A 26,630-nucleotide genomic window follows, 5' to 3' on the forward strand; every position below is an offset into this window, starting at 1 on the left:
TTCATATTATATTATATTTTTTTTTACTTTTAATTTTTTTACACTTGATATTTAACTTATCATATTTGATTTCTATTATTTAGAATTTGACTACGAATTTTTAAAAAAAATAAATTTAAATAAAAAATCAGAATTTGACCACCTATTATGTAAAAAAAAAAATTGGATTTACCGAGGACAAAATCCAACGGTAATTAGGCGGGAAAGAAAATAGTGGAGCTCCAAGATCACTAGTGAGACTTTTCTAACGGTAATTACTGGTGGATTATACAAAGATTCCATCGCTGAATCCGACGGTACTGACTAGCGGATTGAAAAACTCAACGGTAATTGGTTATTGTCGAGGGTTATACCTTCGGATTAATTCTGATAGAAAATTTTTCGGTAAATCCGACAGTACTCAACATTTTTCTTGTAGTGTATATAATAATTGCGATGACTATTAGGTAGGTTTTAACACACACACTCCATTTTTTTGTAGATATAATTTTATTAAGAATATCAAGGCAACATTCAAACATAAAGTTTAAAAACTTAAAGTTAGAATACTTTGATTGTGAAGTGTAAAACAATTTGAAACATACACACAAACATATTTCTTTGTAGATATGATTTTATTAGGAATATCAAGGAAATGTTAAAGCATAAAGTTTGAAAACTTAAAGTTAAAATATCTTGATTGTAGAGTGTAAAACAATTTGAAACGTAGACACAAAAAGCTCCAATCAAAATTATTCTAATTGATGAAGAAGTAATTATAATTTGTGTATCAATAATAAACTAATTATTTATTTTGTACAATTTTTAATTAATTTTTTTTTAATATTATTTTATAAGGGTACCCTATATAGTGCACAATTAAAAATCTAAATATATCTCTTTTTGAGAAAAAATATATCTTAAGAAAGAGTTAAAATAAGATTAGTTTCAAACAACTAGTAATGAATATAAAATTTCCTTCAAGAAGGATACAATTTTGTACTTAGTTGAAGACTCTCCAATTCCTACAATTTTTCTATTTTTGCTTTGAATCAAATAAAAAAAAATACTCCAAAAGAAAAGAGATGACTCATAATTGATAGTGAGGGTTATATAATTCGTATTTAAATTAGTTAGTTTAAATATATTTTGATGATTTTTTAGAAATAAAATTGTGTTTTTAATTTATAGATATAATAAGACTTCTAACTGGGAAAGAAAATTTAAAAGTCTATAATAAATTTAATCGTGTGATATTTTTATTGTACTAGAACTTGATGAGTTATCATAAATTAAAATAGTTGTGAAAATATTTTTAAATTTGATATAACAAATAGAAGTGGATCTATGTTGAAATTCACATCCAATGAGAATTTTGCAAAATAATTCATCAAATATATATAATTACATAAATAAAAAATATATTAAATAAGTTAAATATTTTCATAATTTTTTTAAAAACATATTTTAAACATAAATATAAAAAATAATACTTTTCGTACATTGTACAAATAAATACACTGGTAAACAACGACAATCATAATCAACTCTTGAGGAAATGAAAAATTAAAGTGTAAGAAATTATATTATTATATGATGTTTCATATGTGTGATGTGTCTTATTTTATTGGTTTAATAAATATTTAATTAAAATAATAAAATAAAGGAAGTTACATGAAAGGAAGTTACATGATTATTTTGAAACGTAACCAACTTGATGGAAGTGGATTTTTATGAAAACAAATCAGAATTCAGTCCTCTCTTCCTACCTATGAAGTCTTTCTTCTTCATTCACCATCAATAATAAAATTGAAGAAAGAATTAAGAAGGCAAAAGAATAGACAAAGTGAATTCTTCCTAATACTATTATTATCATGGATCAAGGTTAGTAACTCTTCTCATTTCTATTTGTGATAATCATAAATTTCAAGATCTTCCTTTGAATAATAATTTTATAACGTACAGTAAAATTATATTCAATTTTACATGTGGTATCAGAGCTTTAGGTTGTGAAATTTGTGATTGTTCATGAAAATGTAATTTTACTGCAAAATTGATATAGCATGAAATCTGCAGTTATAAGAACTTGTAATTATATTTTCAGTTCATGAAGTTTCGTGCATGATTGTTTAATATATGAATATATATATGATTATAATGGATAATGCTTGTATGTATAAGTGATCAAGGCATTGCTATTATGCTGTGATATTATGCTGTGTATATATTGAAATTGGTTTCCTCCTATTAATAAGACCAACGCTCTAACCAACTGAGTTACGGGACCTTATTATGAAATTGGTTTCCATAGTTACGCACTGCGTTATTATGTTTGCATATCTATGAACATCAATTTTTTTTTAAATCGAAAGTAATGAGGAAACTCTTTCAATTTCTTTAATTTTTCTACCTATTTGTGTAGCAAAGTACTCAAATTTTAGCCGAAAAATGAACAGTATCTTTTATTTTTGTAACAATAATAGAAAATTTTGTACTGAAATTTTAAGATATTTTAATCACCAAAGTGGTCTAATCTAAAAATTTTAGTTAATATCATGTTTATTATTTTGTATCAATTACGTATAAAAAAGATGCTAAATGATAATTATTTATATGTTAATTGAAGTTCATTATTATGAGACATTTAAGGATCACCCAAAGGTTGATTAGTTGATCTTATAATTAATGAACATGATTGTTAGCATATATATATGTACTGTTATTAGTATCTAAATATCCAAAGATATTAAATATTTTTAATTGGTGCATATATCTTTACTAAATAAAGTTAAATTTATTAGCATCATTGTGTTATTGTATATTGATATATCACCCAAAGGAGAATATTAATATACTTTGAATGTTTCTATGAATGCTCTTTGAATCTGAATAATGTGTTATCTTATGACTCAAAGTGTTAATATTAAGTATGTGATAATTGCAACAATTCTTCCTGTCACATTGCATTCGCACACTACGTCTGTTCCAATGTTTAATGGCCTGAATTTTTCTAATTGGTCTGAATAAGTCCAATTTCACCTTGGTGTCTTGGATCTTGATTTGGCACTTCAAGTTTAGAAACCTGCTGCTATTACTGTTCTTAGTAGCAATGAAGAAAAAGCTCATTATAAAGCTTGGGAAAAGTCAAACAGACTTAGTCTTATGTTTATGCGGATGAGCATAGCAAACAGCATTAAGTCAGCTCTTCCCAAGTCTGATAATGCTAAAGAATTTATGAAACTTGTGGAACAGCGCTCCCAAACTGTTGATAAGTCTCTTGCTGGGACGTTAATGGGTACTTTGACCACCATGAAATTTGATGGTTCTCGTACTATGCATGAGCATGTCATTAAAATGACAAATATTGCAGCAAGACTTAAGTCATTGGGAATGGAAGTGGATGAAAATTTTCTTGTGCAGTTTATTTTAAACTCATTACCGTCTGAGTATGGTCCTTTCCAAATGAACTATAATACCATGAAAGATAAATGAAATGTGCATGATTTGCATAGTATGTTAGTTCAAGAGGAAACAAGACTTAAGAATCAAGGAAATCATTCCATCCATTACCTGAATCATCAAGGAGTTGGAAAGAAAACTGGAAAGAAGCATGGAAAGGGAAAAGGAAAGGGACCATTAAAGACCGCTGAGTCCTCTTCTAAAATCCAGAAGAAAGATAAGTGTCATTTTTGTAAGAAACCTAGACACTTCCAGAATGATTGTCCAAAGAGGAAGGCTTGGTTTGAAAAGAAAGGTAATAAGCTTAATTATGCTTATGTATGTATTGAATCAAACTTAGTTGAAGTTCCTCGTAATACATGGTGGATTGATTCTGGAGGTACGACTCATGTTTCTAAATCGATGCAGGGATTCCTTACAACCCAAACCATAAAGCCAAATGAAAAGTTTGTCTACATGGGAAATAAAGATAAAGCTCCAGTAGAAGCTGTTGGGACTTATCGGTTGATTCTCAACATTGGACATCATTTAGATTTGCTAGATACTTTTTATGTACCAAGTATTTCTAGGAATTTAGTTTCTTTATCTAAACTTGATGTTGCTGGATACTCTTTTAATTTCGGTAATAGTTGTTTCAGTTTGTTTAAGCACAACTATATGATTGGATCTGGCATACTTTTTGATAGTTTATATAAATTTAATCTTGATAATTTATATGCTGAATCACTTATGACTTTGCATCATAAAGTTGGCACTAAACGTTGTTTAGTGAATGAACGTTCTGCTTACTTGTGGCATAAACGTTTAGGTCACATTTCCAAAGAAAGAATGGATAGGTTGATAAAGAATGATATCCTTCCAAATTTGGATTTCACTGATCTCAATATTTGTGTAGATTGTATTAAAGGAAAGCAAACAAAACACACAAAGAAAGGAGCCACAAGAAGTACCAAACTTCTTGAAATTATACACACTGACATATGTGGACCCTTTAATGTAAACTCTTTCAATAAAGAAAAATATTTTATCACCTTTATTGATGATTATTCACGTTATTGTTATGTCTATCTACTTTATGATAAATCTCAAGCAGTTAATGCTTTAGAAATTTATATAAATGAAGTAGAAAGACAGTTGGATAAAAAGGTGAAAATCGTTAGATCTGATAGAGGTGGTGAATATTATGGAAGATACGACGAAAGAGGACAAAATCTGGATCTATTTGCTAAATTCCTTGAAAAACGTGGTATATGTGCTCAATACACTATGCCAGGTACACCTCAACAAAATAGTGTATCAGAAAGGCAAAACCGTACTTTAATAGAAATGGTTAGGACAATGATGAGTAATGCATCTTTACCTATATCATTGTGGATGTATGCTTTAAAAACTGCTATGTATTTGTTAAATAGGGTTCCTAGTAAGGCATTTCCTAAAACTCCTTTTGAGTTATGGACTGGGAGGAAACCTAGTTTAAGACATCTACATGTTTGGGGATGTCAAGCAGAAATAAGAGCTTATAATCCGCAAGAAAAGAAGCTGGATGCAAGAACAATCAGTGGATATTTCATTGGTTATCCAGAAAAATCAAAGGGGTATAGATTTTATTGTCCTACTCATAGTACAAGAATAATTGAAACTGGCAATGCACGATTCATTGAGAATGGTGAGACCAGTGGGAGTACAGCTTCACAAAATGTGGAGATTCAAGAAGTAAGAATTCAAGTTCCTTCAACTTGTACTTCTACTTCTAGAGTTGTTATTCCAAATGTTATTGAGCCTAATCACAATCAACAGGAACAACAAATTATTGATCCTGTTGTTGTTGGACTAAATAACAATCAAGAGGAACAAGAACTTATTAATCCCATGGTTAATGAGGAGCCGATAATAGAACAACCACAAGAAATGCCATTAAGAAGGTCTCAAAGAGAAAGAAGATCTGCTATTTCTGATGATTGTGTAGTGTATTTACAAGAGTCAGAAAATGACTTGAGTGTTGCTAATGATCCAGTTTCTTTCTCACAAGCCATGAATGGTGATAATGTGATGCCAGGGCATCTTGGCTAGTTTTACTAGCCATTTTTTTTGTATGCTTTAGGGTGGTTTCATGCATTTTTCTAGGAAATGAGCAAGTATTTGGATGAAAATGCATTCACACCATGATTCCAGCAAACATTGTGAATTTTGAATGATTTCATGAGAATTATGCATGAATTGAATGATAAAATAGATGATGCATGATCCCATGATTAAGAGCAAGACTTTGATGCACTTTGTTTGATTGATTTCAGGTAACAAGAAGCAGAGAAGAGCCATGTTAGTGGCTACGTTAGTGCCACTAACTTGGCCACTAACGTGGAAGGAAGGAAAGTTGGAACGTTAGTGGGAACGTTAATGGCATCAACTTTGAAGAAGGAGCAGCGTTAGTGGCAAAGTGAGTGCCAATAACGCTAGCGAAGGTGCAAGAAGACCCACGTTAGTCTCCACGTTAGTTATATTAATGTGGGAACTAACGTGGAAGGAAAGGGAGATGCCAACGTTAGTCGAAAAGGTGATCTCCACTAACGTTTGCGAAGCAAAAAGACCCACGTTAGCTTCCACATTAACTACATTAACGTGGAAGGAAAGGGAGATACCAAAGTTAGTGGAAAAGGTGATCTCCACTAACGTTTGCGAAGCAAAAAGACCCACGTTAGCTTCCACGTTAACTACATTAACGTGGTAGTTAACGTGGGTAAAAGTCTCACCCAGTAGCCTGACCATGCCTTCTTCAAACAAGAATAACTTGAGCCACAAAGCTCCAAATGAGGTGATTCCAGTGGCATTGGAAAGTAGGATTCCAGAGCTTTCCAAGCATATATGACACTACATGGTGGACACTAAATTTGAGGGAGAAAACCTTCCTTGAAAGTGAAAAGATGAACATGGTATCAACCTGTAGTAAGGCCAGCTGACCTCTTCACCTTCCAAGAAGTGTAACTCGAGCTGTAGAGCTCCAAATGATGCACTTCCAAAGGCATTGGAAAGTATACATTCAGGGCTTTCCAACAATATATAATAGTATGGGGTGGGCATTAAGTTTGAGCTCCAAAACCTGGCAATTTTCGGCCCTGATTGCGGACGTTATTGGCACTCACGTTTGCCAATAACACCAGCCACTATGCCAGCAACCCTGTCCCCTTCAAAGGAGCATAACTTGAGTTACAGAGGTCCAATTGAGGTGATTCTAGTTGCGTTAGAAAGCTGACATTCAGAGCTTCCAACGATATATAATACTCTATAGTGGGCATGACATTGTAGCACAAACCAGAGGCATCTTTTAAGCCCCAAAAACACCAACTGGGTAGCAAGTGTGACATTAGCCACACTAACTTCAGCACTAATGCCACACTTGTAGCATTAGTGTGGCTAATGTTAGCACTGATATTAGTACCTGGACCTCAACTTGGTTCTCTTTCAAGGACCACCCAACCTCAAGGAAGCAAGCCCACAAGTGTCAACCAATCAAGGCCACAAGAAGCATCTAGAATAGGAATTTTCATTTAATTGTAATTTGCTTTTAATTTCATTTTGTAATTTAGGAGAGCCTATATAAGGGCCTTAGCTTTTACATTCAGGGGTGGGACTGACATTCTGGAAGGGGGGATTAGAGAGGGGTCTTCGGACTCCCTCCCCTCACACACTTTTCCTTTTCTTTCTTTTCTTTGTACTTTTCATTTATGAATTTTGAAGTTTCAATTTCAGTTTTAATCTTCATCTTTATTTTTCTGCATTTCTTTCTTTTCTATTTTGGTAGAGCAATGATCAACTAACTCTTTTCATTGGGTTAGAGAGCTCTATTGTGATTCAATGGATCAATCGTAGTTCTTATTCTTCTTCTTCTATCTTTTCTCTTGATTTTACTAGAAAGCTTTCAATCTTCATTTAATTGGGTAGTTATCTTGGAAAAGAAGCTATTCATACTTGGATCTCTTCGGAACCTTGGAAGAGGAATGAAGAGATCAAGCTAGAAATGCTTTCTCATGTTGGACCAAATTGGGGTTGGAAGGATATGGTGACTATAATTCTACCAACACTTGATTTGGGAATGCATGTGGTATAATCAGTGACCATACTTCATCTCTTCTCATGAGCAATTGACCAAGAAATTGGCTATTGATCAAGATTTGAGAGATTGAATTACAAGGAATTGTAATTCGATCACTTAAGATTGCCAAGGAGATCAATGAATGCATTGATTGAGGAAGAGATGAGAATGAACTTGATCCAGAGGATTGCAATATCTCTTGATCCCAATGTTCATTTTATTTTTAGTTCTTACATTTACTTTTCTTGCCATTTTACTTTTCTGCACTTTATTGTTTTTCTTTACTTTTATTCCATTTACATTTCCTTGTTACTTATCACTCCAATATGATTCGTCTAACTAGGATAATTAATTAACCATTGATTGCTTAATCTGTTAATCTCTGTGGGATTCGACCTCACTCTTTTGTGAGTTATTACTTGACGACAATTCGGTATACTTGCCGAAGAAAAATTGTTGAGAGACAAGTTTCCGTGCTATCATAATGCTGATAAATGGTTAGAGGCGATGAAAGATGAGCTTAAATCAATGGAACAAAATAAAGTATGGGACCTTGTGGAATTACCTAAAGGATGCAAGAGAATTGGATGTAAATGGGTCTTTAAGACTAAGCGTGATTCTCATGGCAACCTTGAACGTTACAAGGCTCGTCTTGTTGCCAAAGGTTTTACTCAAAAAGATGGCGTTGATTACAAAGAGACTTTCTCACCAGTTTCTAGAAAAGACTCTTTAAGGATTATCTTGGCTTTGGTGGCTCATTATGACTTAGAGTTACATCAAATGGATGTTAAAACCGCCTTTCTTAATGGGGATTTAGAGGAAGATGTTTACATGGATCAACCAACAGGAGTTTTGGTTGAAGGGAAAGAACAAATGGTGTGTAAACTTAAGAAATCACTATATGGACTTAAACAAGCATCCCGCCAATGGTTTATCAAATTTAATGATACCATTCTGTCCTTTGGATTTAAGGAAAGTACCGTTGATCGGTGTATATACTTGAAGGTCAGTGGGAGTAAATTCATTATTTTAGTTCTATATGTTGATGATATTTTGCTTGCATCTAATGATCTTGGTCTATTAAGCGAGACTAAGAAATATCTCTCTAATAACTTTGAAATGAAAGATATGGGTGAGGCAAGTTATGTGATTGGAATAGAAATATTCTGAGATAGATCACAAGGACTATTAGGATTGTCTCAGAAATCATACATTAATAAAGTATTGGAGAGATTCAGAATGGCACAATGCTCAGCATCACCCGTTCCAATTCAAAAAGGAGACAAGTTTAGTCTCATGCAATGTCCAAAGAATAATTTGGAACGAAAACAGATGGAAGGAATTCCATATGCATCTGTTGTTGGGATTTTGATGTATGCTCAGACTTGCACAAGGCCAGATATCAGCTTTGCAGTTGGTATGCTTGGTAGATACCAAAGTAACCCAGGATTGGATCATTGGAAAGCTGCAAAGAAAGTTTTAAGGTATCTGCAAGGGACAAAAGAACATATGCTTACTTATAGGAGATCTAATCACCTTGAAGTGATTGGATATTCATATTCAAATTTTGCCGGTTGCATAGATACAAGAAAATCCACTTTTGGTTATTTGTATCTCTTAGCTGGAGGAGCAATATCATGGAAGAGTGCGAAGCAGTCAGTAATTGCTACTTCTACAATGGAAGCTGAATTTGTGGCATGCTTTGAGGCCATGGTTCAGGCTAAGTGGTTGCGGAACTTTTTTTCAGGGCTTAAAATTGTTGACAGTATTGCTAGGCCACTGAAAATTTATTGTGATAACTCTGCAGCAATTTTTTTTTCTAAAAACGACAAGTATTCCAAACGTGCTAAACATATGGAATTGAAATACTTTGCCGTTAAAGAAGAAGTTCAGAAACAAAGAGTGTCAATAGAGCACATTAGCACCAATATTATGGTTGCTGATCCTTTGACTAAAGGGTTACCGCCCAAAATATTTACTAGTCATGTTGAAAGGATGGGTATTATGAATTTATAGGATCAATATATGTTTAATGAAGTTTGTGTTGCATGGATATTGACATTTTGAGCTCAAATGAATTAATGTTTCTGTATTACCTGATTTTTAATTTGTTGTATACATAATAGAATTAAAATAATCAGGTATTGTCTTACAATGAAGACATTATTGTTGGACTAATTATGTTATATACTTCCTAATTATGGCTCATGTTAAGAATGTGGCTAACTTGTAGTACATAGAAGGGACTATGTCGATTAGGTGACGTACAACCGCTATGACTCATGCTAGTTTTATTCTTATCATGATAAATTAAGCTATGCAAGTAATTGCTTAGAAATGCGCATTATGATAAATATTTCTTAAACCATCAATAGGAATAATGACACATGAGCTAAGTGGGAGAATGTAAGAGATTATATTATTATATGATGTCTCATGTGTGTGATGTGTCTTATTTTATTGGTTTAATAAATATTTAATTAAAATAATAAAATAAAGGAAGTTACATGAAAGGAAGTTACATGATTATTTTGAAACGTAACTAACTTGATGGAAGTGGATTTTTATGAAAACAAATTAGAATTCAGTCCTCTCTTCTTACCTATGAAGTCTTTCTTCTTCACTCACCATCAATAATAAAATTGAAGAAAGAATTAAGAAGGCAAAGGAATAGACAAAGTGAATTCTTCCTAATACTATTATTATCATGGATCAAGGTTAGTAACTCTTCTCATTTCTATTTGTGATAATCATAAATTTCAAGATCTTCCTGTGAATGATAATTTTATAACGTACAGTAAAATTATATTAAGTTTTACATAAAGGTTTTAAAATCAAATTTAAAAAATAAATAAAATCTTTACTAGGGAATTATGTTCCTTCATTTAACTTTAATTAAGTGGATTTAAGTTAATTGAATTTTGAACCAAATATTGGTCGTTTAATAAAGGTAACAAAAACAAGATCTAATTCTTTGAAAGAGATAGTCCGTTTTATAGTAACTCTACAGTATGTGATTAAAAAGTTTTGGCAATAGAATCAAAGTAGTAATATGTAAGGTAGGTAAAATTTTGATTTACTTTTAAAACTTTTTAATAATTACAATTTTGAATAAGTTAATCATTACTCAAAATTTCTATTAGATCAAATGTTTTCATGAATCAAATTATATTACGTATTTATATTTTATACGTGTAATTTATTCTTTAAATTTTATATAAAATGTCTCATATTTTAATTTTATCTTATTATGTGGACCTAATAATTAAAAAGAAATGGCATAATTTTTATATTAATATGACACAAATATAATATGATAAAAAAAGATAAAATATAGTAAATATACTTTTATATATACACTTCTAAATAAATATTTAAATTTGAGTTGGAACATATTTATATATACACTTCTGAATGTCTCCCTAATTTTGACGTATTTAACAAATCTTAGAAGAAGAAAAAAAATAAAATAATAGTAGGAAGACAATAATACAAAGTTGTTTTATTTTACTTAATATTTATAATTTTATATAGTAATAATTGATGTAAATAAAATAAGAAAATAAATATATTAAAAAAAGCAAAAAAAAATATAGTTCTCAATTACTCTTAAACTGACTCCAAAATCTATTCTATTATATAAAAATCAAATTTTTACACTTAATGATAAAGTTGATATAGCATGCTTTTGAGAATATTTTTTTAATTTATTTCTTTTAACTCATTAAATATAATTCATTACGATGCATTAATTATATTAACTAATTAATTTGATTGGATATTTAAGTATCACACAATTTAATATTATGTATATCAATTAATTGAATATAATTGTTAGAGTATAATTAGGATCAATTAGATCAATTAGCATTATTCAACATATCCAAATATTTCTCATAGGATATTACGTCTTTATTATTTCGATTCTCTTATCACCTATAAATACCCCTCTATATGTATCATTCTACACAAATTGAATACTTACAAACCTTTTTCCTATTGCTTCCTCTTTCCTTTTTAACATGGTATCAGTACCATGGTATTCTCCTTGAGGAGGATAAGTTGATTTTTTTTTATTGAAAATACAAATTTAAAAATATTATATTCAATTATCAATAGTCAACCTCTCATTGAACCATTGTATGTTCAAAATATTTTTGAAAAAAAAAATAATTTTAGGTATAAAATTTTTTGTAAAAATTTAATTAATTCAAGATATTTATTGTCATTGATTAGAAAAGTAAATTGAAATGACAATTTAATATTTCTATATTCTTAAAATATTATTTATTTATTTTTCTAGCATTCTTTATCATTGTTTGATTAAATAAAAATTCTATTTTATCTGAAAATTTTAGGATTTCTCAACCTCAAGATCATCCATGTTAAATCATTAAGAAATATATCTGAGAGCGTGATGAGCGAATATTTTATACGCTTTTTGGGATTAATTTCATATAGTTTTTAGTATATTCTAGTTAGTTTTTAGTTTAATTCCATTAGTTTTTAGGAAAAATTCATATTTCTGGACTTTACTATGAGTTGTGTGTTTTTCTGTAATTTTAGGTATTTTTCTGGCTGAAATTGAGGGAGCTGAGCAAAAATCTGATTCAGGCTGAAAAATGACTGCTGATGCTATTGGATTCTGACCTCCCTGTACTCAAAGTGGATTTTTTGGAGCTACAGAACTCAAAATGGCGCGCTTCCAATTGCTTTGGAAAGTAGACATCCAGGGCTTTCCAGCAATATATAATAGTCCATACTTTGCTCAAGGATAGACGACGTAAACTGGCGTTCAACGCCAGTTCTCTGCCCAATTATGGCGTCCAACGCCAGAAAAGGATTAAAAGTTGGAGTTCAATGCCAGAAATGGATCCAAACCTGGCGTTGAACGCCCAAAACAGCCTTATGCATGTGAATTATTTAAGTCTCAGCCCAGCACACACCAAGTGGGCCCCAGAAGTGGATCTCTGCACCACCCATCATAGTTTACTCATTTTTTGTAAACCTAGGCTACTAGTTTAGTATTTAAACAACTTAGAGAGACTTATTTTGTATCTCATGACATTTTAGATCGGAACTTTGTACTCTTTGATAGCATGAGTCTCTAAACTCCATTGTTAGGGGTGAGGAGCTCTGCTGTATCTCAATGAATTAATGCAAGTACTTCTGTTTTCTATTCAAACATGCGTGTTCCTATCTAAGATATCCATTCGCGCCTAACTATGGAGAAGGTGATGATCAGTGACACTCATCACCTTTCTCAATCCACGAACGTGTGTCTGACAATCACCTCCGTTCTACATCAGATTAAATGAATATCTCTTAGATTCCTTAATCAGAATCTCCGTGGTATAAGCTAGATTGATGGCGGCATTCATGAGAATCCGGAAAGTCTAAACCTTGTCTGTGGTATTCCGAGTAGGATTCAGGGATTGAATGACTGTGAAGAGCTTCAAACTCGCGAGTGCTGGGCGTAGTGACAGACGCAAAAGGAGGGTGAATCCTATTCCAGCATGATCGGGAACCTCAGATGATTAGCCGTGCTGTGACAGAGCATTTGGACCATTTTCACAAGAGGAAGGGATGTAACCATTGACAACGGTGATGCCCCAACACACAGCTTGCCATAGAAGGACGTGTGTGCGTGAATCAGAGGACAAAGGAAAGTAGAGATTCAGAAGACAAAGCATCTCCAAAACTCCAACATATTCTCCATTACTGCATAACAAGTAACCTTTAACCTATGCTCTCTTATTCATTCGCAATTCAACTGATAAATACAATTAACTTCCTGACTAAGAATTGCAAGATAACCATAGATTGCTTCAAACCAACAATCTCCGTGGGATTCGACCCCTACTCACGTAAGGTATTACTTGGACGACCCAGTGCACTTGCTGGTTAGTGGTAAGAGTTGTGAAAAGTGTGATTCGCAATTCGTGCACCAGAGCGCGAAAGCGTCCCTTCATTTAAGAGCATGATTGAGATAAGAGAGCTTGGCTCTTGTGGTTCTTTGATCTTCGTCAACCAAAATCTTTTATATCCCTAATAGGGTTGAATCACAACCCCACTGTGGAAAAAGAGTTATGGAAGCGTGTTTGATGTGTTGGAAACCAAAATCCTGAAGTCATTATTTATATTTGAGTGTGACACCCATTAAACCCTAAAAGTCAAATAAAATAGTATTTACGGTTTTAATCTCATTTATCCAAATCAAAAGTAATAATGACTTATTTAATTCAATATTTATGACAATAAATGAGATCACCGTTATATAATTCACTTAATGAAAAATTACTTAATTTACGATTATAAATAATATATGTATTGCCCATAAATATATTAAGAAATAATAATTTTCTAACAATCTTCCACTTGGGCTATACATATATATTTTTCTGAGATAATCATATCTTATAAATTTTATACGTACATTTGAATGTTATTTTCCTTATTACTTTAATAATCTGGTCTGTCTCATATATTATTTATGAAATTATTGTAACTTTTATCGCATTAGTGTTGCAACAAAATCACAATAATCGCCATACTAAAATACTCAACCACATATATCAAATTTGAATGAGAAAATTCATAAATTACATGCGAAAATGATCTCAACCACATATATCAAATTCTATTTTATTCGTGATAAACTCAGATGAAACTGCAATGGCAACGTCCGGAGACTGATGAGTGGATAATTTATACCCTTTTTGGCATTGTTTTTACATAGTTTTTAGTATGTTTTAGTACTTTTTATTATATTTTTATTAGTTTTTATTCAAAAATCACATTTCTGGACTTTACAATGAGTTTGTATGTTTTTCTGTGATTTCAGGTATTTTTTTACTGAAATTGAGGGACCTGAGCAAAAATCTGATTCAGAGGCTGAAAAAGGACTGCAGATGCTATTGGATTCTGACCCTGCTGCATTCGAAATGGATTTTCTGGAGCTACAGAAGCCCAATTAGCGCGCTCCCAATTGCGTTGGAAAGTAGACATCCTCGGGTTTTCAGCAATATATAAATATCTTTGCCCGAGATTTGATGGCCCAAATTGGCGTTCAAAGTCAGCCTAAAACATCTTGGCGTAAAACGCCCAAACTGGCACCAAAGCTGGCGTTTAACTCCAGGAAAAGCCTAAGCACGAAAAAGCTTCAATGCTCAGCCCAAGCACACACCAAGTGGGTCCCGGAAGTAGATTTCTACACTATCTGCACTTAGTTACTCATTTTCTGTAAACCTAGATTACTAGTTTAGTATAAAAAAAACTACTTTTAGTGATTTATTTAAGAGAGTCTTTTGACCATCTTTTGGAATATATGTAATCATAGACTATCATTTGAGAGGCTGGCCTCACGGCCATGCCTAGACCTTTTTCACTTATGTATTTTTTACGGTGGAGTTTCTACACCCCATAGATTAAGGTGTGGAGCTCTGCTATTCTTCATGAATTAATGCAATTACTACTGTTTTTCTTTCAATTCACGGCTACTTCTTCTCCAAGATATACTCTTGTTCTTAATTCAGTTATGTCAGAATGAAGGGGTGACCCGTGACAATCACCCAATCTTCATTACTCGCTTAGCCAAGATCACGTGCCTGACAACCACAAAGCGATCTACATGATGTTCAACGTAGTCATTGGACGACAGCTGGAGTATACTCTCTTGGGTTTCTAATCCACGGACCAAGTCCGGAGGTTAGAACTTCGTGGTATAGGCTAGAATCATTGGCATCATTCCTGGGATCTGGAAAGTCTAAACCTTGTCTGTGGTATTCCGAGTAGGATCTGGAAGGGGATGACTGTGACGAGCTTCAAACTCACGAATGTTGGGCGCAGTGACAGTGTGCAAAAGGACAATGGTCCTATTCCGACGCTAGCGGGAACCGACAGATGATTAGCCGTGCGGTGACAGCGCATATGGATTTGTTTTCATCTGAGAGGATCATACAGCTTGCCATGGAAGGAGGTAACGCATGGTTGGAAGAAGGCAGTAGGAAAGCAGAAGTTCAGAAGCAACAAAGCATCTCCAGACGCTTATCTGAAATTCCCACCAATGAATTACATAAGTATATCTATCTTATTTTCTATTTTATTTATATTTTTATTACCAAAACTCATAACCATTTGAATCCGCCTGACTGAGATTTACAAGGATGACCATAGCTTACTTCAAGCCGACAATCTCCATGGGATTGACCCTTACTCACATAAGGTTTATTACTTGGACGACCTAGTGCACTTGCTGGTTAGTTACGCGGAGTTATGAAAAGTGTGAATCATGATTCCGTGTACCAAGTTTTTGGCGCTGTTGCCGGGGATTGTTCGAGTTTGGACAACTGACGGTTTATCTTGTTGCTCAGATTAGGTAATTTTATTTTATGTTTAAGCTTTTTATTTTAATTTTTGAAAAATTTCAAAAAAAAGATTTTATGTTCTTCAGAATTTTTAAGAATGAATTCTAGAGTTTCATCATGATCTGTTGAAGTCTGGCTGCCTGTCAAGCCATGTCTAAATTCTTTTGGATCGAGGCTTCCACTTATCATTGCAGGAGCTTTTTGATTCCCATCAATTTGGCTGTTGTATGTAAAGCTTTCATGTAAAGCTTGGCTGGCTAATAAGCCATGTCTAAATTTTTGGACCGAATCTTTAGACTAACATTGCATGATTCCTGGAATTCTTATTAAAAATTTTGAATCTCTTTATTTTCTTTTCCTGATTAATTTTCGAAAAAAATCCAAAAAAAAATTTAATAAAATCATAAAAACTAAAAAAATTTCATGTTTGAGTCTTGTGTCAAATTTTAAGTTTAGTGTCAATTGCATCTTTTTAATCTTTCTTTAAATTTTCGAAAAATTCATGCATGTGTTCTTCATGATCTTTAAGTTGTTCTTGATAACTGTCTTTGTTTGATCTTGTGTTTTTCTTATTTTGTGTCTTTTCTTATTTTTTATATGCATTTTTGAATTTTTATTGTCTAAAGTTTAAAAATTTTTAAGTTTGGTATCTTGCATGTGTTTCTTTTCTTAAAAATTTTTCAAAAAAATAAGTTCTTGGTGTTCATCTTGACATTCAAAGTGTTCTTGGTGTTCATCTTGACATTCAAAGTGTTCTTGCATGCATTTTTTGTTTTGATCTTGAATTTTTATGTTTTGTTTTATTTTTGTGTTTTTCTCTCTCATCATTAAAATTTCAAAAATAAAAAAAATATCTTTCCCTTATTTTGCTCATAAATTTCGAAATTTTGAATTAATTTAGTCAAAAGTTTTAAAATTTGGTTGTTTCTTATTAGTCAAGTCAAAATTTCAAATTAAAAAAAAATCTATCTTTTTCAAATCTTTTTTAAAAATAAAATCTTTTTCATTTTTTTTAATATTTTCGAAAATTTAAAAAAAATTTGATTTTCAAAATCTTTTTCTTATTTTATAATTAATGCTAACAATTAATGTCTAGAGTAAAAAATTTTCAAGTTGTTACTTGCCTATTAAGAGAGGTTCAATCTTTAAATTCTAGAATCATATCTCTTAGTTTCTTATTAGTCAAGTAATCAACTTTAATTTCAAAAATCAAATCTTTTTAATTTCATTTTCAAATCTTTTTCAAAATAAATTTCAATCATATATTTTTCAAAATCAATTTCAAAATCTTTTCTAACTTCTTATCTTTTCAAAATTGATTTTCAAATCTTTTTCAATTAACTACTTGACTTTTTGTTTGATTTTAAAAGTTTACTATTTCAATCATATCTTTTTCAAAACTACCTAACTACTTTTCTCTCTCCAATTTTCGAAAATCACTAACCACTTTTTCAAAATTCTTTTTAATTAACTAATTGTTTTAAATTTTAATTTAATTTTATTCCTTTTTATAATTTTCGAATTATAACTAATAATTAAAATAAAAACAAAAATATTTTCCTTTTATTTTAATTTAAAATTCGAATTCTCTCTCTCTCATCTCTTTCTATTCATTTATTTATTTACTAACACTTCTCTTCTTCTTATAATTCGAACCCTTTCTCCCTCTCTGTGTTCGAATTCTTCATCTTCTCTCTTCTTCATTCTACTCTTCTATTCTTCTATTCACATAAAGGAATCTCTATACTATGACATAGAGGATTCCTATTCTTTTCTGTTGTCTTTTTTTTCATATGAGCAGGAGCAAGGATAAGAACATTCTTGTTGAAGCTGATCCGGAACTTGAAAGGACTCTAAAGAAGAAGCTAAGAGAAGCTAAGGCACAAAACTCTGGAGAGGACCTGACAGAATTTTTTGAAAAAGAAAAAGAGATGGACGAACCCAACAACAATGGTGGAGATGCAAGGAAGATGCTTGGTGACTTTATTGCACCCTTTTTTGACTTCTGTGGAAGGAGCATCTCAATTCCTGCAATTGGAGCAAACTTTGAGCTTAAGCCTCAATTAGTTTCTCTGATGCAGCAGAATACCAAGTTTTATGGACTCCATTGGAAGATCCTCATCAGTTCTTAGCTAAATTCTTGCAAATCTGTGACACTGTTAAGACCAATGGGGTTAATCCTGAGGTCTACAAACTTATGCTTTTCCCCTTTGCTGTAAGAGACAGAGCTAGGACATGGTTGGACTCATAACCTAAAGATAGCCTGAACTCTTGGGAAAAGTTAGTCAATGCTTTCTTGGCCAAATTCTTTCCACCTCAGAAGTTGAGCAAGCTTAGAGTGGAAGTCCAAACCTTCAGACAGAAGGAAGGTGAATCCCTCTATGAAGCTTGGGAAAGATACAAGTAATTGATCAGAAGGTGTCCTTCTGACATGTTTTCAGAATGGAGCATCATATGTATATTCTATGATGGTCTGTCTGAATTGTCCAAGATGTCATTGGACCACTCTGCAGGAGGATCTCTTCATCTGAAGAAGAAGCCTGCAGAAGCCCAAGAACTCATTGAAATGGTTGCAAATAACCAGTTCATGTACACTTCTGAAAGGAATCCTGTGAATAATGGGACAACTCAAAAGAAAGGAGTTCTTGAGATTGATACTCTGAATGCAATATTGGCTGAGAACAAAATATTGACTCAGCAAGTCAATATGATTTCTCAGAGTCTGTCTGGAATGCAAGCTGCAACAGGCAGTACTAAGGAAGCTTCCTCTGAAGAAGAAGCCTATGACCCTGAGAATCCTGCAATGAAGAGGTGAATTAAATGGAAGAATCCTATGAAAACACCTATAATCCTTCATGGAGGAATCATCCAAATTTCTCATGGAAGGATCAACAGAAGCCTGATCAAGGCTTCAGTAATAATAATAGTGGGAGAAATAGGTTTAGCAATAGTAAACCTTTTTCATTATCTTCTCAGCAACAGACAGAGAATTCTAAGCAGAGCCACTCTGACTTAGCAACTGTAGTCTCTGATCTGTCTAAGACCACTCTCAGTTTCATGACTGAAGCAAGGTCCTCTATTAGAAATTTGGAGGCACAAGTGGGTCAACTGAGTAAAAGAGTTACTGAAATCCCTCCTAGTACTCTCCCAAGCAATACAGAAGAGAATCCAAAAAGAGAGTGCAAGGCCATAAATATAACCAACATGGCCGAACCTAGTGAGGAAGAAAAGACAGTGATTTCCAGTGAGGAAGACCTCAATAGACGTCCACTGGCCTCCAAGGAGTTCCCTAATGAGGAACCAAAAGAATCTGAGGCTCATATAGACACTATAGAGATTCCACTGAACTTACTGTTGCCATTCATGAGCTCTGATAAGTATTCTTCATCTGAAGAGGATGAAGATATTATTGAAGAGTAAGTTGCTCAATACCTAGGAGCAATCATGAAGCTGAATGCTAAGTTATTTGGTAATGAGACTTGGGAGGATGAACCCCCATTGCTCATGAATGAACTAAATGATCTGGTTCAACTAAAATTACCTCAGAAGAAACAGGATCCTGAAAAGTTCTTAATACCTTGTACCATAGGCACCATGACCTTTGAGAAGGCTCTGTGTGACCTGGGATCAGGGATAAACCTCATGCCCCTCTCTGTAATGGAGAAACTAGGGATTTTTGAGGTGCAAGCTGCAAGAATCTCACTAGAGATGGTAGACAATTCAAGGAAACAGGCTTATGGACTTGTAGAGGATGTCTTGGTGAAGGTTGAAAGCCTGTACATCCCTGCTGATTTTGATAATCCTAGATACTGGGAAGGAAGAGGATGAATCTATCATCCTTGGAAGATCCTTCCTAGCCACAGCAAGAGCTGTGATTGATGTGGACAGAGGAGAGCTAGTCCTTCAATTGAATGAGGACTACCTTGTGTTTAAGGCCCAATGATCTTCTTCTGTAACCATGGAGAGGAAGCATGGAAAGCTTCTCTTAATACATAGTCAAACAGAGCCCCCACACTCAAATTCTAAGTTTGATGTTGGGAGGACATCATTAAGCTCTGAGTCTCTGTGAAGCTCTCTAAGAGCTCACTGTCAAGCTATTGACATTAAAGAAGCGCTTGTTGGGAGGCAACCCAATGTTTTTTAATTATATTTATTTATTTTCCATTGTTATTTTATATTTTCTTTAGGTTGATGATCATGTGAAGTCATAAAAACAACTGCAAAATTAAAGCAAAATGAAAAATAGCATGAAAAATAGCACACCTTGGAGGACAGGCTTTCTGGCGTTTAAACGCTAGTAAGGATAGCAGAATGGGCGTTTAACGCCTAGCCTGGCAGCATTCTGGGCGTTAAATGCCAGAATAGGCAGCACTCTAGGCGTTTAATGCCAGAAAGGGCTGTCTGGCATCTGGCTGGCGTTAAACGCCATAAATGGGCATCTGGCTGGCATTTAACGCCAGAAATGGGCATCTGGCTGGCCTTTAATGCCAGAAATGGGCAGCAGAGTGGCGTTTAACGCCAGAAAAGGTAGCAGAGCTGGCGTTAAACGCTAGAATTGGCACAGAATGGGCGTTTGAACGCCAGAATGGTGCAGGGACTCAAATTCCTTGACACCTCAGGATCTGTGGACCCCGCAGGATCCCCACCTACCCCACCTCTTCTTCTCTTCTCTTCACACCTTTCTATAACACTCTTCCCCAAACACCCTTGACCAATCCCATCAAATCCTCTTTCCCAAACACCCCTCACCTATCAAATCCTACCCTCTTTCCCAGAACCTCTTCACCACTCACATCCATCCATTATTAAACCCCAACTACCTCACCATTCAAATTCAAACCATTTCCCTTCCAAACCTAACCCCTCACATATGGCTACCCTCTCTCCCTTACCCTGTAAATACCCCTCCTTACCACCTTCATCTTCACACAACATACACACTACTACCCCTTTGGCCGAACCCAAACCACTACTCCATCTCCTCCATTTCTTCTTCTTCTAATCCTCTCTTTCTTCTTTTTCTCGAGGACAAGCAACCATTCTAAGTTTGGTGTGGGAAAAGCTAAAGCTTTTTGTTTTCCATAACCACTAATGGCACCTAAGGCCGGAGAAACCTCTAGAAAGAGGAAAGGGAAGACAATTGCTTCCACCTCCGAGTCATGGGAGATGGAGAGATTCATCTCAAAGGTCCATCAATACCACTTCTATGAAGTTGTGGCCAAGAAAAAGGTGATCCCCGAGGTCCCCTTCAAGCTCAAAAAGAGTGAATATCCGGAGATCCGACATGAGATTCGAAGAAGAGGTTGGGAAATCCTCACCAACCTCATTCAACAAGTCAGGATCTTAATGGTTCAAGAGTTCTATGCTAATGCATGGATCTCTAAGAACCATAACCAAAGTGTGAACCCGAACCCAAAAAATTGGCTCACAATGGTTCAGGGAAAATACCTGGATTTTAGTCCGAAAAATGAGAGGTTAGCATTCAACTTGCCAATGATGCAAGGAGATCCTCACCCTTTCACTAGAAGGGTCAACTTTGATCAAAGGTTGGACCAAGTCCTTATGGATATTTGTGTGGAAGGAGCTCAATGGAAGAGAGATTCAAGAGGCAAGCCAATTCAACTAAGAAGGCTTGACCTCAAGCCCGTGGCTAGGGGATGGTTAGAGTTCATCCAATGCTCTATCATTCCTACTAGCAACCAGTCTGATCTTACTGTAGACCGGGCTATCATGATCCATAGTATCATGAATGGAGAGGAAGTAGAAGTTCATGAGATCATATCCCTAGAACTCTACAAGGTGGCAGACAAGTCTTCCACTTTGGCAAGGTTAGCCTTTCCTCATCTCATTTATTACCTATGCAGTTCAGCCGGAATTGCCATAGAGGGAGATAACCTCATTGAAGAGGACAAGCCCATCACTAAGAAAAGGATGGAGCAAACAAGAGAGCCCATTCGTGGACCTCAACAAGAGCATGAGGAAATTCCTCATCATGAAATCCCTGAGATGCCTCAAGGGATGCATTTTCCTCCACAAAACTATTAGGAGCAAATCAACACCTCCCTAGGAGAATTGAGTTCCAACATGGGACAACTAAGGATGGAGCACCAAGAACATTCCATCTTCCTCCATGAAATTAGAGAAGACCAAAGAGCCATGAGAGAGGAGCAACAAAGGCAAGGAAGAGAAATAGAGGAGCTCAAGCACTCCATAAGATCTTCAAGAGGAAAAACTAGCCGCCATCACTAAGGTGGACCCGTTCTTTAATTTCCTTGTTCTTATTTTTCTGTTTTTTGAAAATTATGCTTTATGTCTTGTCTATGTTTGTGTCTTTATTACATGATCATTAGTGTCTAGTGTCTATGTCTTAAAACTATGAATGTCCTATGAATCTTTCACATTTCTTAAATGAAAAAAATGTTTTCTGAAAAAGAAAAAGAAGTACATGAATTTCGAATTACATCTTGAAAATAATCTAATTATTTTGATGTGGTGGCAATACTTTTTGTTCTCTGAATGAATGCTTGAATAGTGCATATTTTTGAATTTGTAATTGATGAATGTTAAAATTTTTGGCTCTTGAAAGAATAATGAAAAAGGAGAAATGTTATTGATAATCTAAAAAATCATAAAATTGATTCTTGAAGCAAGAAAAAGCAGTGAATATAAAGCTTGCAAAAAAAAATATGCAAAAAAAAAAGAAAAAGAAAAAGCAAGCAGAAAAAGCCAATAGCCCTTTAAACCAAAAGGCAAGAGTAAAAAGGATCCAAGGCTTTGAGCATTAATGGATAGGAGGGCCCACAGGAATAAAATCCTGGCCTAAGCGGCTAAATCAAACTGTCCCTAACCATGTGCTTGTGGCGCGAAGGTGTCAAGTGAAAAATTTGAGACTGAGCGGTTAAAGTCGTGGTCCAAAGCAAAAAGAGTGTGCTTAAGAGCTCTGGGCACCTCTAACTGGGGACTCTAGCAAAGCTAAGTCACAATTTGAAAAGGTTCACCCAGTTATGTGTCTGTGGCATTGATGTATCCGGTGGTAATACTGAAAAACAAAATGCTTAGGGTCACGGCCAAGACTCATAAAGTAGCTATGTTCAAGAATCAACATACTGAACTATGAGAATCAATAATACTATCTGAATTCCGAGTTCCTATAGATGCCAATCATTCTGAACTACAAAGGATAAAGTGAGATGCCAAAACTGTTCAGAAGCAGAAAGCCACTGGCCCCGCTCATCTAATTGGAAATGAGCTTCATTGATATTTGGAATTCATTGTATATTCTTTTCTTTTTATCCTATTTTGTTTTTAGTTGCTTGGGGACAAGCAACAATTTAAGTTTGGTGTTGTGATGAGCGGATAATTTATACCATTTTTGGCATTATTTTTACATAGTTTTTAGTATGTTTTAGTTACTTTTTATTATATTTTTATTAGTTTTTATTCAATAATCACATTTCTGGACTTTACTATGAGTTTTTGTGTTTTTCTGTGATTTTAGGTATTTTCTGACTGAAATTGAGGGACCTGAGCAAAAACTGATTCAGAGGCTGAAAAAGGATTGCAGATGCTGTTGGATTCTGACCCTGCTGCATTCGAAATGGATTTTCTGGAGCTACAGAAGCCCAATTGGTGCTTTCTCAATTGCGTTGGAAATTAGACATCCTCGGCTTTTCAGCAATATATAATAGTCTATACTTTTTCCGAGATTTGATGGCCCAAACTGGCGTTCAAAGTCAGCCTAAAACATTTTAGCGTAAAACGCCCAAACTGGCACCAAAGCTGGCGTTTAACTCCAAGAAAAGCCTAAGCACGAAAAAGCTTCAATGCTCAGCCCAAGCACACACTAAGTGGGCCCCGGAAGTAGATTTCTGCACTATCTGCACTTAGTTACTCATTTTCTGTAAACCTAGATTACTAGTTTAGTATAAAAAAAACTACTTTTAGTGATTTATTTAAGAGTGTCTTTTGACCATCTTTTGGAATATATGTAATCATAGACTATCATTTGGGAGGCTGGCCTCACGGCCATGCCTAGACCTTTTTAACTTATGTATTTTTTACGGTGGAGTTTCTAAACCCCATAGATTAAGGTGTGGAGCTCTGCTGTTTTTCATGAATTAATGCAATTACTACTATTTTTCCTTCAATTCACGCCTACTTCTTCTCCAAGATATACTCTTGTTCTTAATTCAGTTAAGTCAGAATAAAGAGATGACCCGTGACAATCACCCAATCTTCATTACTCGCTAAGCCAAGATCGCGTACCTGACAACCACAAAGCGATCTACATGATGTTCAACGTAGTCATTGGACGACAGCTGGAGTATACTCTCTTGGGTTTCTAATCCACGGACCGAGTCCGGAGGTTAGAACCTTTGTGGTATAGGCTAGAATCATTGGCAGCATTCCTGGGATCCGGAAAGTCTAAACCTTGTCTGTGGTATTATGAGTAGGATCTGGAAGGGGATGACTGTGACGAGCTTCAAACTCGCGAATGTTGGGCGCAGTGACAGTGTGCAAAAGGACAATGGTCCTATTCCGACGCTAGCAGGAAGCAACAGATGATTAGCCGTGCGGTGACAGCGCATATGGATTTGTTTTCATCTGAGAGGATCATACAGCTTGGCATGGAATGAGGTAACGCATGGTTGGAAGAAGGTAGTAGGAAAGCAGAAGTTCAGAAGCAACATAGCATCTCCAGACGCTTATCTAAAAATACCACCAATGAATTACATAAGTATCTCTATCTTATTTTCTGTTTTATTTATATTTTTATTACCAAAACTCATAACCATTTGAATCCGCCAAACTGAGATTTACAAGGATGACCATAGCTTGCTTCAAGCCGACAATCTCCGTGGGATCGACCCTTACTCACGTAAGGTTTATTACTTGGATGACCCAGTGCACTTGCTGGTTAGTTATACGGAGTTGTGAAAAGTGTGAATCACGATTCCGTGTACCAGCGACTAAGTGATGAATCTATGGAAGAAGAAGAAAAAACTTAACAGACTCACAATGAGAGAGAGAGAGAGAGAGAGAGAGAGAGAGAGAGAGAGGAATTTACCTAGAAAAAGGGACTCAGTAGGAGAAAGGTGGCGACGGGCTCAACAGCGACGGTAACTGAATAAGCAGTGATGGCGACATGAGCTATGAAGGAAGATGGGAGCTGTGAAGGGGTAGGCGGTGATGGGTTCAGCAACGACGATGACGGGAGCTATGAGATTTTTTGTGAAGAAGCCGAGAAGAAGACTCTAAGTAAGGATGATTGGGTTTCTCTTGCATGGCTATAGAGTATGGACTGAAGCTGTGAGCCTTAAATTCGGGGTGGGTTCACCCTAAATTCGACCATGCCCTGTTCTGAGCAAAATCTGTCCCGACTCGTGTCAAGTTATTACCCTCCCCAACCGGATATGGATGGGTCAGGTACCCGCGTATTCGGGTACTCTTGCCAAGTCTAACAACATATTGATGCTCCATTTATTAAGAGTTTAACGCTAGCTAATGAATTGCTACGCATACAAAATAAAATTCTTACTTCTAATAGTTGTTTAAGCGAATGAGTGAGATAATCACTCAACAAATTTAAATTAATTAAGATAAATACTAATTATTTTTAATATTTTAATATTAAAATCTTAAAATTTTAATTTTAAATATAATTTTATAAAATATTTATAATAATAATTATTATATATATTTTATTTAATTTTTTAATAAAATTTTTTATATAATTTTATGTATTTTTCCGTACTGTCACGGGATAATACAGTAGTATTATTCAAAAATGAGTTCAATCAATTGTATGTACATTTATTGAACTGTGCTCTAATCTCTAGCAATTGTAATTAAACTCAATCGCGATAACACTTTCATCCTCAAGGAGATTATTCTTTATTTTTATATTAACCCATTTGTATTATTTTATTGGTGTTGTCAAGCTTTTGGCTTCAAAATGGGGTTATGCCTTTCCCTTTTTAGTTTACTTTTGACTCTTGAGTGTACGGTACTTACCGAATCTACGATAAGTCAATGTTGGAATATAATATGTCTTGCACCATGAGAACAAATCAACAATCACGGGAAAAATTAATTAGAGGGAAATCATGAACGAAATAAAAAAAAAAAAAACTTTCCATGCAAGTAAAAGGTGGCATACTTGTAAAGGGTACTTGTCAACCGCCACTTTTCAAAATTCTTGACATAGTGAAAAATTACGAAAACAAATTAGGAATTAATTTAATTTGCTATTACGAGAATTCGATTAATTTAGCTTCGGATTTGTGCCCGCTACTTCCAATATGGCTTTTTTTTTTTTTTTTTTTTAACCTTTTAGATATGAACCTTATTAATAACAATGTAAGATCCAATCTGGTGATACAAAATTCCGACAAATAATAGACTTTGATCATGTTGGAGTAGACTGTCGATTACATCATATGTGATATGAGTTGAGGAATGGTTTTAAATTAGAACTTTATCAACACGTAAATCAAATTATTGACACGTAGTAAAATAAAGAATGTGGATAAATGTTTAGTGACCAAGATAAAAGAAAAGATGTAAGATACCGTGTCTAATTTGGAGAACAGAGTCTTTCACAATTAAGAAAGAAATTAGTTTGTGGGTGTGAGAGTCCGAAAAAAAAAAATTAGATTGTGGAAGGAGAGAAGCATTCTATGATCCATCATTGTGATTTTTAAATAAAAGAAATTTAGAAGGGATAAAAACTTTAA

General features: G+C 34.3%; 1 non-coding gene and 1 pseudogene across 1 annotated transcript; one reads left to right on the forward strand and one right to left on the reverse strand.

Moving 5' to 3' along the window:
• The first annotated feature begins 8,767 nt into the window (after positions 1–8,767).
• Positions 8,768–9,544, forward strand: LOC148544783 (secreted RxLR effector protein 161 pseudogene; annotated as a pseudogene).
• Positions 9,545–18,223: 8,679 nt separating this feature from the next.
• LOC148544784 (small nucleolar RNA R71) lies at positions 18,224–18,327 on the reverse strand. Its single transcript, XR_015901256.1, has one exon. It is a non-coding gene; the product is annotated as a small nucleolar RNA R71 (small nucleolar RNA).
• Between the last annotated feature and the right edge of the window lie 8,303 nt (positions 18,328–26,630).

This window comes from Arachis ipaensis, chromosome B9 (genome assembly GCF_059453495.1).
Source record: "Arachis ipaensis isolate K30076 ecotype BB chromosome B9, ASM5945349v1, whole genome shotgun sequence".
In the NCBI taxonomy this organism is placed as follows: Eukaryota; Viridiplantae; Streptophyta; class Magnoliopsida; order Fabales; family Fabaceae; genus Arachis; species Arachis ipaensis.